Below are 11,153 nucleotides of genomic sequence, written 5' to 3' on the forward strand. Positions count from 1 at the left end.
AATTCATTTTTTTGTTGTTATTATTTAGATTTGAGAAAACACTGCAAATATTTTTTGAAATCAACATGTAAAAGTATTATATTATTCGTATAGGTGTGTTTACATTTTTTCAGTACCAGGATGCCAAAACACAAAAGTTTTTACTAAAAACTCTTTTCCACTGTACATTTAACATGTGGAATAAGTACAGTATAAAACAACAGTGGTTTTCAGAGACACAGCTGTACAAAAACATGTAGATTTTAATTCCTTTATTCATTGTTTATTTAGAATGGACTGATTTCTTGATTTAATAATGGGAAACCGGAGCACCCGGAGAAAAACCCAAAATGTGTAACTTTTACTGAACGTTAAGCTCACATATATAAATGTACACTTCGGGACCACAAAATGTTTCATGTTAAGTGTTTGTATGTGATATGTTGTAATGTAAGTGGTAGTCTAGTATAAAGTGCATGTTGTATTAAGTGTGTATATAAGTGTAAGTGCATGTTTGTATTCCTGTCTAATGTATTTATATTCATTGGCTCCTACCATAAGCTTTTGATTCTCCAGGAGACCAATTCACATGTGTGTGTGTGAATAAATCAAATCAAATCAAATCAAACGTGAATATATAAATCTTCATCTTGTTGTTGTCGTTTACTTGGTGACAGCCCGTTTGTTCTTGCACTCACTCCAGATCTTGGACTGTCTTCTTGTGCTTGTACTGGCACAGACATGCCAGGGTGAGGAACTTCTTGAATCGTCTCCACAAAGAAGGATTATATACAATTTTGGTGGAGTTTGAATCTGAACCAGAGTCCTCTTTTATAACAGAATCTTGCAGTTCAGGGACTTCTTCAATGACTTCCAATTGGTTCCTCTTCTCTGTAAGCTCGGACTTTTTCTTCTTTCTGCACCTACGCTTCTTTGCTTTTTGTCCAGCAACCCCATCCTGTTCGGAGACCAATGCGTTTGTTTCAGTGGTTGTTACCGGTTTGGACAACTTTTCTGGTTCAGGGTCTCCCACTTTTGCAGCACCGACCTCAGACCGGTCACTTTTTTCACTTTTCAGTTCTAACATCTTGTTATTCTCGGGTCCAGGCTCCGCTGGTGACGCTTTCTCTGTTTCTAGTTGAGAAATATCTTCTTGTTTGGAGACCAATTCCTTTTCATTGGCCCCCACCAGCTCAGAGACGCCCTCTGGTTCTGAAACTCTTACTTTTATTGCCAACTCTTGCAAAATCATCATGTCTGGTGTTGGTATACCATCTTCTGATTGAGGTAGGTATTCAATGACCTGATTAACATCTTCAGATTTTTCTTACTTCTTTCTGCGCCTACGCTTCTTTGCTTTTTGTGCAGCAACCCCATCCATTTCGGAGACCAATGCTGTTTCAGTGGTTGGTACCGGTTTGGACAACTCTTCTGGTTCAGGGTCTCCCACTTTTGCAGCACTGACCTCAAACTGGTCACTTTTTTCAGTTTTCAGTTCTAACATCTTGTTATTCTCGGGTCCAGGCTCCGCTGGTGACGCTTTTTCTGTTTCTAGTTGAGAAATATCTTCTGCTTTGGAGACCGATTCCTTTTCATTGGCCCAAACTCCCACTTTTGTAGCCGACTCCTCTATTGTTGCACCATCTTCTGATTGAGGGAGGTGTTCAGTGACCTGATTGGCATCTTCAGATTGTTCTGACTTTCTCTTCTTTCTGCATCGACGCTTCTTTGCTTTTTGCTCAGAAACCCCGTCTCGTTTGCAAACCAGTTGTGTTTCAGTGGTCTGTTTCAGCTCTGAGACCTCTTCTGGTCCTGACGCTCCCACTTCCTGTTCAGAGACGCCCTGTGGTTCTGACCTTTCTGTTTTTTCAACCAATTTTTCTGCAAACACATGGTTCCTGTGTGGAAGAAAATCCTCTGATGTAGGGACTTCACTGTGGACTTCTTCTGGGAGATTTGAGAGCTCTTTTTCTTCTGAGACCTTTTTAAAAGCAGAATCCTCCGTTTGACATGAGACGCTTATTATTTCTGAGACATTTTATGTTGCAGAAGGTTCAGGTTCATCTGCGCTGATCTCAGACATTTCCAGGGCAGACTTCAGTTCTTCTGCGAGCTCTGCAAACTTTAACTCGACACTTTGTTTTACCGTTTCCTGTGCATCCAGTTTAGAGATCAGCTCAAGATTAGAGCTGGTCTCTTCTTCCAGTTGCTTTTTTAGGCTTTCTATTTCGTCCAGCACTGACTTATGGGCCTCTGCGTGTTTGGACTTAAGCTCACCGTCCTCTTCTTCAAGAGATTGGGAGGACTGAAGTAGATCCTCAATAATGCCCTTGCACTGATTGAGTTCTTTTTCATAGACCAGCGTGAGCTGGCGTTCAGCCTCCAAACGATTTTCAGATTCTCTGTTTTTTTCAAATAAACAAGGGAATCCTTCTCTGCTGAATCTTTAAAGTATTTTTCCTGAGCGAGAAAGAAATCCTTTTTCTCCAGCTTCTCCTTAAACGTTTCCAGCTCATCTAGTGGTCCATAGGTGGGTAAACCTTTACCGGTGTTGCCCTGCTTCTGAGCAGAGGGTTGGTAGTAGGTCTTCTTTCTATTTTCATTTACACAGTCCACCTTTGCACGGGTAGCAGGGGCTTTTCTGGGCTTTTCCAGCTTGATCCCCCATCTTTGAGGAGTAATAACGGGAGTAGACGCCACAACATCGCTCCACATACGTTTACCTGCGGTACCGCTCATTGTTCTGGTTGTTTCTTTTTCAGTAAGAGCTTTACTAAAAGTAAATGTCAGGTTTGCATTATGCATCTTCAGTTTCATACAATAAAAATATTTTGCCACAAACTGAATAGTTTCTCTCACGTATGGCTTGACTTTTTTCTTTTCCAGAAATTTAAGAACTAAAATTAAATAAATAAGTAAATAAAGTATTAAAAGTCCCAAACTCAAAATGCACCATGACTGTTATTTATCTTCTGCCAGAGCTCAGAGCTTCACCTGCTCCAGCCTGAGGCCGTAAGGTGAACCCTGTTATCGTTTCATCCCGCTTCCACCTTTGGGGACGACACAATCTTTACATCATGAAAAAGATTGATTCATGCTCACCTTATAAGTAAAAGTTCGGAGCTCAAAACCCTGCAAGAGTCCCGTGATCGGGACGGCAAAACGGTACTAGTTTCTTCTGAGCGTAGTCAGATTTTGGTCCGCGGGTCGAGGCGCGGTCGTCATGATCCCGCTGCACCAATAGGATGTTACTAGTAAACACAATATATTAATATTAATAACCCAATATCGCGCTACAGTTTGTCACGTCCACGACACGTATCGTGACGTTTTTGTATCACGACATTTCGTGGCACGATATATTGTTACACCCCTGATATATATATATATATATATATATATATATATATATATATATATATATATATATATATATATATATATATATATATATATATATATATATATAAGTATTTGTTAGTTTACACACAAACCCAGTAATTCTCCTTTTATGTACATGCAAGACTGTAATGTGCTCTCATCTCTAGTCACCAGAAAGGCCTGGATCACTGATGCTTTGATGCACTTCACCTCCTTCACCTCCTGCTGCACCTTTCCTTCTGATCTACCGAAGAAAAGAAGTGCAACTCTGGTGAAATGTGCCACCTGTCTCTTTGAAGAGTCCCCTCAGGACGCCTGACGCCGTTGTCACCTGTAGTCACCGCTCACACGTGCGCCTGGCCGTAAAATAACCAGTCCTGGACGACTCTCAGTTGTAACAACACACTGAAAAAATAAATCTCAGTGCATGTAAATATAACATATTTAAATCTGTGATATTAACAATTAAAAATGAAGTTTGTTGCTTTACATGAATACATCTAGTTTTGAACTTAATTTGCATTTGTGCATTTTTTCCTTAACAAGCAGTATTTATGTGAATCCCAGGTAATCTTTTCATTTACACACAAACAACAAGCAATGATCTTGTTGTATTTACTTTTCCTTTAACAATTCTAATCTATTGGGCAGATTGACCAACGTTTAGATGAAACATGCTTTATTTGTTTAAGTAGAAACCACAGTAAAAAATATCTTTCTTGATCTGCTTTAAAAAATTAAGGCAACTTTTTCGCATGAGATTTTTATGTAGATGAAGAAACACTAGTCTTTGTATGAACTACTTAATTTTTAGTATGTACAAAATTCATTTGGAAGTAAAGTCAACTTAATTTTGATAAATAAAGCAAACTTAACACAATTAAGTTGACTGTACTTGCAAAATGTATTATTCACATCCATAAAAGACTAGTCTTTCTTGATCTACATAATAATCTCATGCAAAAAGTTGCCTTATTTTTTTTAAGTACATCAAGCACAATATTTGTATCAGTGTAATATTGCTTTTGCAGTGATTATCTGGTCGTTCAGTTTGTCTTATATAACCCCGTCTCTTATATCACAGCGGCCTGGCAGTTAACAGGAAGTTGTTCATGAGCATTGATTGACTTTAGAAATGCTGTCAAGCGCTGGAGGTTAATTAAGGACAACTTGATTATGTGTCTCCTGAAATAAAAAGAGATTAACTACTGAACTCTATTATTTAATAACATTATTTATCCCGCATAGTCCCATTTCTTTGGAGCAAATCCTCGATAAAGTGACAGTGACTTGACGAAGGCCATAACCCTAACCCTAACCAGGTGCAGGACTAAGCTATGAGGCTCTTTTTAGGGTTTTCGGCCAAAACCCGACTGATAGAAACCCAGCAAACGGGCGCTTGACAACAAGCCCCTCCCCCAGGCCCGGCTCCAGGTCGGGACCCGGGAACTCTTTTCTGTTTCACAGAAATTCAGCTCTTTATTATTTATTTTCTTTCCTTGTAAATGGTTTGAATCGCCCTCAACCTGTCCGGTCCTGCAAAACCCAACACCTCAATAAGGTGGCGAAAGGTCTGCTTCAATATACTTTGACTTACTTAGATACATTAGTGTCCGACTGCAGTTTGTTGTACTAAAAAACCTTTTTTCACCATTTCACGGAAGCCAGTGTCCTTCAATCCTTTGATATTGTTCGTTATTTATCTATTTATTCTATTTTATCTGGTAAAATGTCCAGTATTTTACACACAGTAATGACAATTCAGAGTTTTCGTTAGCAGAAAAGTTTTCCCGAATACATTAAACATTTAACCGACGGTGAAACTTGTGCCGTCTTGAGAGAGAGCTATCTTGACATTGTCGGGGCTCATTGACATTCAGTGTAAAGTATTCAAGAGGTTGAAACTCAGCTTTATCCTACCTGACAAGTTTCCAGGTGCTTTTGTCAGGTCATCGGTTTCAGCTCGTCATACCAGCAGCACAAAAGTCCCCCAATCTTCAACTTTGAGATCCAAAAGGAAAAAACCCGACAAAAGTCTCCCGTCGATCCTCCAGATTCCCCGTTGAAGGCACAATATGTGTGTCTGGTGTCCTGTTTTGATTCCCTGACATGTGCCGTCTATTGGAGGAGGTTGATCCTGCAGCGCCTATCGAGTGTTTGGTAATAAAGTTCGACCTATCTGCTTTGATTACAGCTCAGATCCGTCTGCGGAGGCCCTGCAGCCATGGGGGGATACAGGACGTCAATTGCTCGGCTCTGGTGGGGAACTAGTCTTGCAGCAGTGTGTGTGTGTGTGTGTGTGTGTGTGTGTGTGTGTGTGTGTGTGTGTGTTGTGCATTATTGTGCCAGTGTCTGTTGTGATGGCTCGCGGTCAGCTCTGGCCAGCACTGTTGCCATGGTGTTTCTTTACAGAGAAGGGCCTGATCAGTGAAAGAGCTCGTGGAGTTTGGGGTAAATGAGACTGCTGATAGCTGCTAGCAGAGACCCTGGGAATATACAAGCGCCGCTGAGGTCGTGCCAGTATCGGACTCTGACGAAAGTCCTTCTCCTAAAGCCATAGTGTGTGCGTCTGCAGCATCACACAACGACTGGATGCAAACATTAGAGAGATACGAGCAGCTGCAACCAGATTTAAAAAGATGTCTATGATAATAGTAGGATTTTGACGAGCTTCTGACAGGAAGTATTTGCACCCTGCACTTACTGAAGCTCAAGAGGTGTCCTGAGAGTCGTAGACGAGAAAGTAACTTCCAGTAACACATCCTGTATCTGGAGCTTCTGCTATTACTTTGGTAATCTGGAGTTCTGTATTTTGATTTCAATTTAGGATATCCATCCATCCATCCATCCATCCATCCATTCATCCACCTATCCATCCATCTATCCATCCATTTATTGGTTTATTTATTAGGATCCCCATTAGTCATCCCTCCGTTGTGGGACTAATGGCTATTCTTCCTGGGCTCCTCACACAGGACACAATTATATACATAATAAAAACATACAGAATAACAATAAAGTATAGAATTATACATGGTAGTAACACGGAAAAACTACAATATTAAAATAATTTACCACAGTGTTGACTGTTGATTACAATTGGAAAAGATTGTTAAAACTTGTCTTCACACCAACTCAATACCTACTGTAGGCTTATGAAACCAAAAAACAACAAAAACAAAAAGGTTACAAAGAAACATCTATCTATATATCCATTTATCCATCCACCCATCCATCCCCAACCCACCCAAGTTTGGGTCGCAGGGACAGAAAGCTAGGCACAAAACAGTCAAAACCTCTTTCTCCCCGGCCACTTTCTCCACCTCCGAGTATATCAAGCAATTCTTAAGCCAGCCTAGTGATGTGCTGAGTCTAGTTACCAGGGCCTAGCGATGTGCTGAGTCTAGTTTCCAGGCCTCTGCATGGTTGCACACGCCCCGAACATCTTCCCAGGGAGGCATCCTAGACAGTTGTCCAAACCACCTCAATTACGTTTTCTTGATGTGGGGAAGAGACAGCCCTAATCTGAGTTTCTACATATTCTCTAAGGGAGATTCCAGCCCCCCCCCCCCCTCCCCCCCGTAGGGGAAACTAATTGCACCTACTTATATCTGTGATCTTATTCTTCTGTTCACGTCGTACAATTTGTGACGTTGGTTCTGTTTACTACAACAGACCATTACTGTAGACGCTGCACAAATCCTACTGTTGACATTACCTCACTCCGAACCCATAGAGGACGTTCCCCCCTCATCCATTTGAGATGCATTGTCTCAGCTTTGGAGGGGCTGGTTCTCATCTGCATGGCTTCAGAAGTTCACCGTGAACTGACTAAAGATCATGGCCTGATGAAGCAGATATTTAATCCTGCGAAACCCAGAGCACCTAGAAATTGCCAGTGAACGTTTGCAACAGGACTTCTGATTTCAAAATGTCACTACTGTAACAAAGTTAGAAGTAACCGTTGTGTTTGTCAGGAACTGGTTTGTTAGGACCCAAACGCAGGAGAGCAGGAGGCAGAAGTTCCAAAAGGGCTTTTTGTTTGCTCAGCTGCAAACAAAAAGCGCAGCTGAGCAGGGTAAAACAAACAAACAAACACGAGGGCAGAAGAAAAACCAGACCTGAAAACACAGAGGGAGGAAACAGTACGGACCAGAACGGAGCAAGGAGAAAACAAGACCAGATATACACAGAGGGGTTAACGAGACACAGGTGCAGACAATCAGGGCAGACGGAAACCAGGGAAATCAAGACACAAAGACACGGGCTTCAAAATAAAACAGGAACTATCAAAACCATAACAGTGTTTAGCCAATGCTTGGTTAGCACTTTTTTATTCTTTTTATTCTTTATTTCATTCATTAAAAGGAAAACCAAACAGTTCAATATAATTACAACAAATCTCTTTCCTTGAATGAAAGGGAACAGAAAGAAGACTAAGCTTATTTTATCTGTCACTTTTTCCTAAGAAATCAAATTTCAATGAATGTAATAATAAAAAAATTACAAATTACACAATTAAAAAAACATTTTTCAATAAACGTAATAAAAAAAATAAAAAAAACTACAACAAAGTTATAAAATAACACAAAATAGCTGCCGTCAAACACAGATAGTCGTATTCTTTTTTGATTCAAAGAAAAAAAATATGACAATTCTGCTAAAAAGAGAGAGAGAGAAAAAGAAAACCCACCTAACTTAACAATTATCATATTTCTTTATCAAACTGGCTTTTATTATTCTTTTAAATTCAATGTTTAATTGCATTCTTTGGCTTCTGTATCCAGATTGTTCCATAAACTGATACCTTTTACAGAAACACAACGTTCCATTAATTCTGTCCTGAATTTATTTTTTTTTTAAAGATCTCTGTTCCTTTTAAGTTATACTTATTTTCTCTTTTTTCAAATTCACCAATTTCTTCTGACCAAAAAACCCAGAAGGTGCATAGCTCTCTAACCTCTGCTTTCTTGAGTTGACGCTTCACTAAATCAATTCACAGTGTGTAACTCACACATAGTGTTTATTATTCTGTAATTATGTGTTCTTATAGTCCCATAAGAAAAAAACACCCAAAATACAGGATTTCCGAATCTGGTGGCTCATTCCAGCTTTATTCTTTACTAAATTCACCCAGTTCTTTCTGCAGATCCCTCGCAGTTTTAGGACTCAAACTGGATCTGGAAAATATTTGCTTTTCAGGAAGAAAACGGACGGTTAAAAAAAAAAAAAAAAATGTAAAAACAAGCTGTCACGTCCAAAATGATAACATAGTGGACACAGAAGAATGACGTATGTTGCCTGTTTATTTACTCCGGCGACAGTTAAACTAAAGTTTCAGATACGAGACGCTCATTTCTCCCGGCAGGTATAACCTTCTAGCTTTAATATCGGCTCTAGATATTCTACCGCCAGCCAATTAGAAAGACTAATGACTGCGCTCACAGAATCCATTGGCCTGCTGATGAAAGGATCATTGGGCGGGTTTCAAAAGTCAAAGATTAAAATCTTATTAGAGGCGCGATTACACTCGCGGCCAGCCGTTCCTATCAAAAGGAGATTCATTTTAATCTCTGGTGGGGTTTTTTTCTTTTTGTTTTTCCTTCTCCGTGTGGAACCAAATGATGATAACTGGGCTGGATGGGAGTTGTCAAAGCTGGTTTTCATCAACCTGTTTACAGCGTCCCCCAATCAATGCATCCTAATTACGCTCCGCAGAGCGCCCACTGCCAAGCATAATAGGGAGGAATTATGTAGGTGAAAGAGGATGGACGGAGGACGGAGCGTCATCAACATAAAAGTTATGTTTGCTCGAGTTATAAATGCTACATGTCTATGGAGTAAGATAACTTCCAAAAAGATGTGTCCATGTTATAACCATTGTTATAACTGTTTTCCAAGAATATTAGTGCGTGTGTGAATGAATAAATGACACGTAAAAGGTACATTTCTTTGTAGAAAGGCGCTTTAAATAAATCCATTTACTTGTATTAGTTTACAGCGCAGTCTTGCCACATCCAATATGGCGGCGGCGTTGACGTATCGCAGCAGCAGGCAAGAACACTTGATGCAGCGTCTACATATATGTCTATGATTTCAACAGTTTTTCGACTCGTACCCATAAACTTGAATTCGTGTTCACAGTGAAGACTCGTAGTCGTAGAAATTAGAGTTGTATTCACAAGACTTAGCACTTACAGCTTTTAGATTCATACTCACATAAAAACAATCCTAACCCTAATAATTTATCAGACTCATGTGTGTGACAGCAGAATTTTGGGTACAACTTTTTTATTTACATACAAATGTTTATCATTACGAATAGTTATAACATGGACACATCTTTTTGGAAGTTATCTTACTCCATACATGTCCTACTTTTCTCAATAAGATCCTGCTAGCCCAAAATACATGTTTGAGAATGGTTACTTTTGCCAAAAAAACTGAATCTTCTATTTTTCTTTTTAGAAAATGTAATTTGTTATCTGTCTTCAATGTGAACACCGATCAAACCTGTGCGTTTATGTATAAGTATGTCACGACACTCAAAGGACTTTTACCTTCCTTTATGCCGGACTTCACACAATCAACGCACTTTAAAATACCATCCCTATGGAACAATTTACCTACATCATTAAAATCAATATCTTCACTGGCTTTGTTCAAAAAACACTTGAAAAAATATTTTTTTAGTTAAGATCAGAAACCCATCTGGAGTTGTTAAATTTCTACTTTTTCATGCAATTATCCTACATCTTCTTAATTTTTTCCATCTTTCAATATGTAGCAGGGCTAGTGCTACGGGGGTCACCCGACAGGACAGAGGACACAGGGTTTAGTGCAGGAACTCCTTTATTTACTCTTCTTTCACCCAAGACACGCGTACCAGCACCCTCAGCAGCTTCCTCCCAGCACCCCCTTGCTGGTGCAGCTGCTCTTTATGAAGGCAGGCAGGGTGGAGAGGCTGATTGGGCACACCTGTGCCCAATCAGCTGAGTGGCTGCACCTCCACCCTGCCACACAATAATTTAGTAGTGTTTTTCTTTTTCATGTTAAATTGTCTTTTTCTGTTTCATATTATCTATTTCTATATTGTGTTTTTGCTTTTGCTTTTGTTATTGTTGTTTATGTTTGTTTTATAAAGGGGAGGCATTTTCATAAGCCTTTTTGGCTTCCACCTCTCCTGCACAATGCTTCATTTGAACTTTGTTTTTACTGTTCTGTTTTATGTGCAAAATAAACTAAAATAAACTAAACTAAACTAAATATTACACCAAAATGAGACAATTTCGGCAAAACTTTCTCCCAAGAAGAAGTTATACGAGACAGAGACTTTTGTTTTACGACAGAATCTCCGGAGCAGAAATATTAACCGGGAGAAAATGGTTAAAGCCGATAATTTTCACACTTTTTATTGCTTCCCAAAAGTCAGCTTTTAGCTCCTGCGGTGACGCTTTTATGGCCTCGACGTAATAAAAGAGATTCAGACTCATACAAAGGAAATAAAAAAGGACATACATGCTTACGCAGCTTACAGATGTTTGTCCTTTGTGGTTTTCAACGTATCTGAATACATTACGGAATAAAAACCGTGTAATTTGGGTGCATGTAGCTCCATAACAGGGGGGTTTAAACACAGATTTCCTCCGTCTGCACACTTGGAGATAAACTTTAACAGTGAAGGCTTTTACATACGCGAGTGTCGGTTCTCTCGCTGATTAACGACGGCCTGTAGCAGCGGTTTGTTACAGCGTGTAATGGCCCATATTCAGGATAACTCATGCGTGCAGCTT

Source organism: Cololabis saira, chromosome 23, assembly GCF_033807715.1.
Source record: "Cololabis saira isolate AMF1-May2022 chromosome 23, fColSai1.1, whole genome shotgun sequence".
NCBI classification, from domain to species: Eukaryota; Metazoa; Chordata; class Actinopteri; order Beloniformes; family Belonidae; genus Cololabis; species Cololabis saira.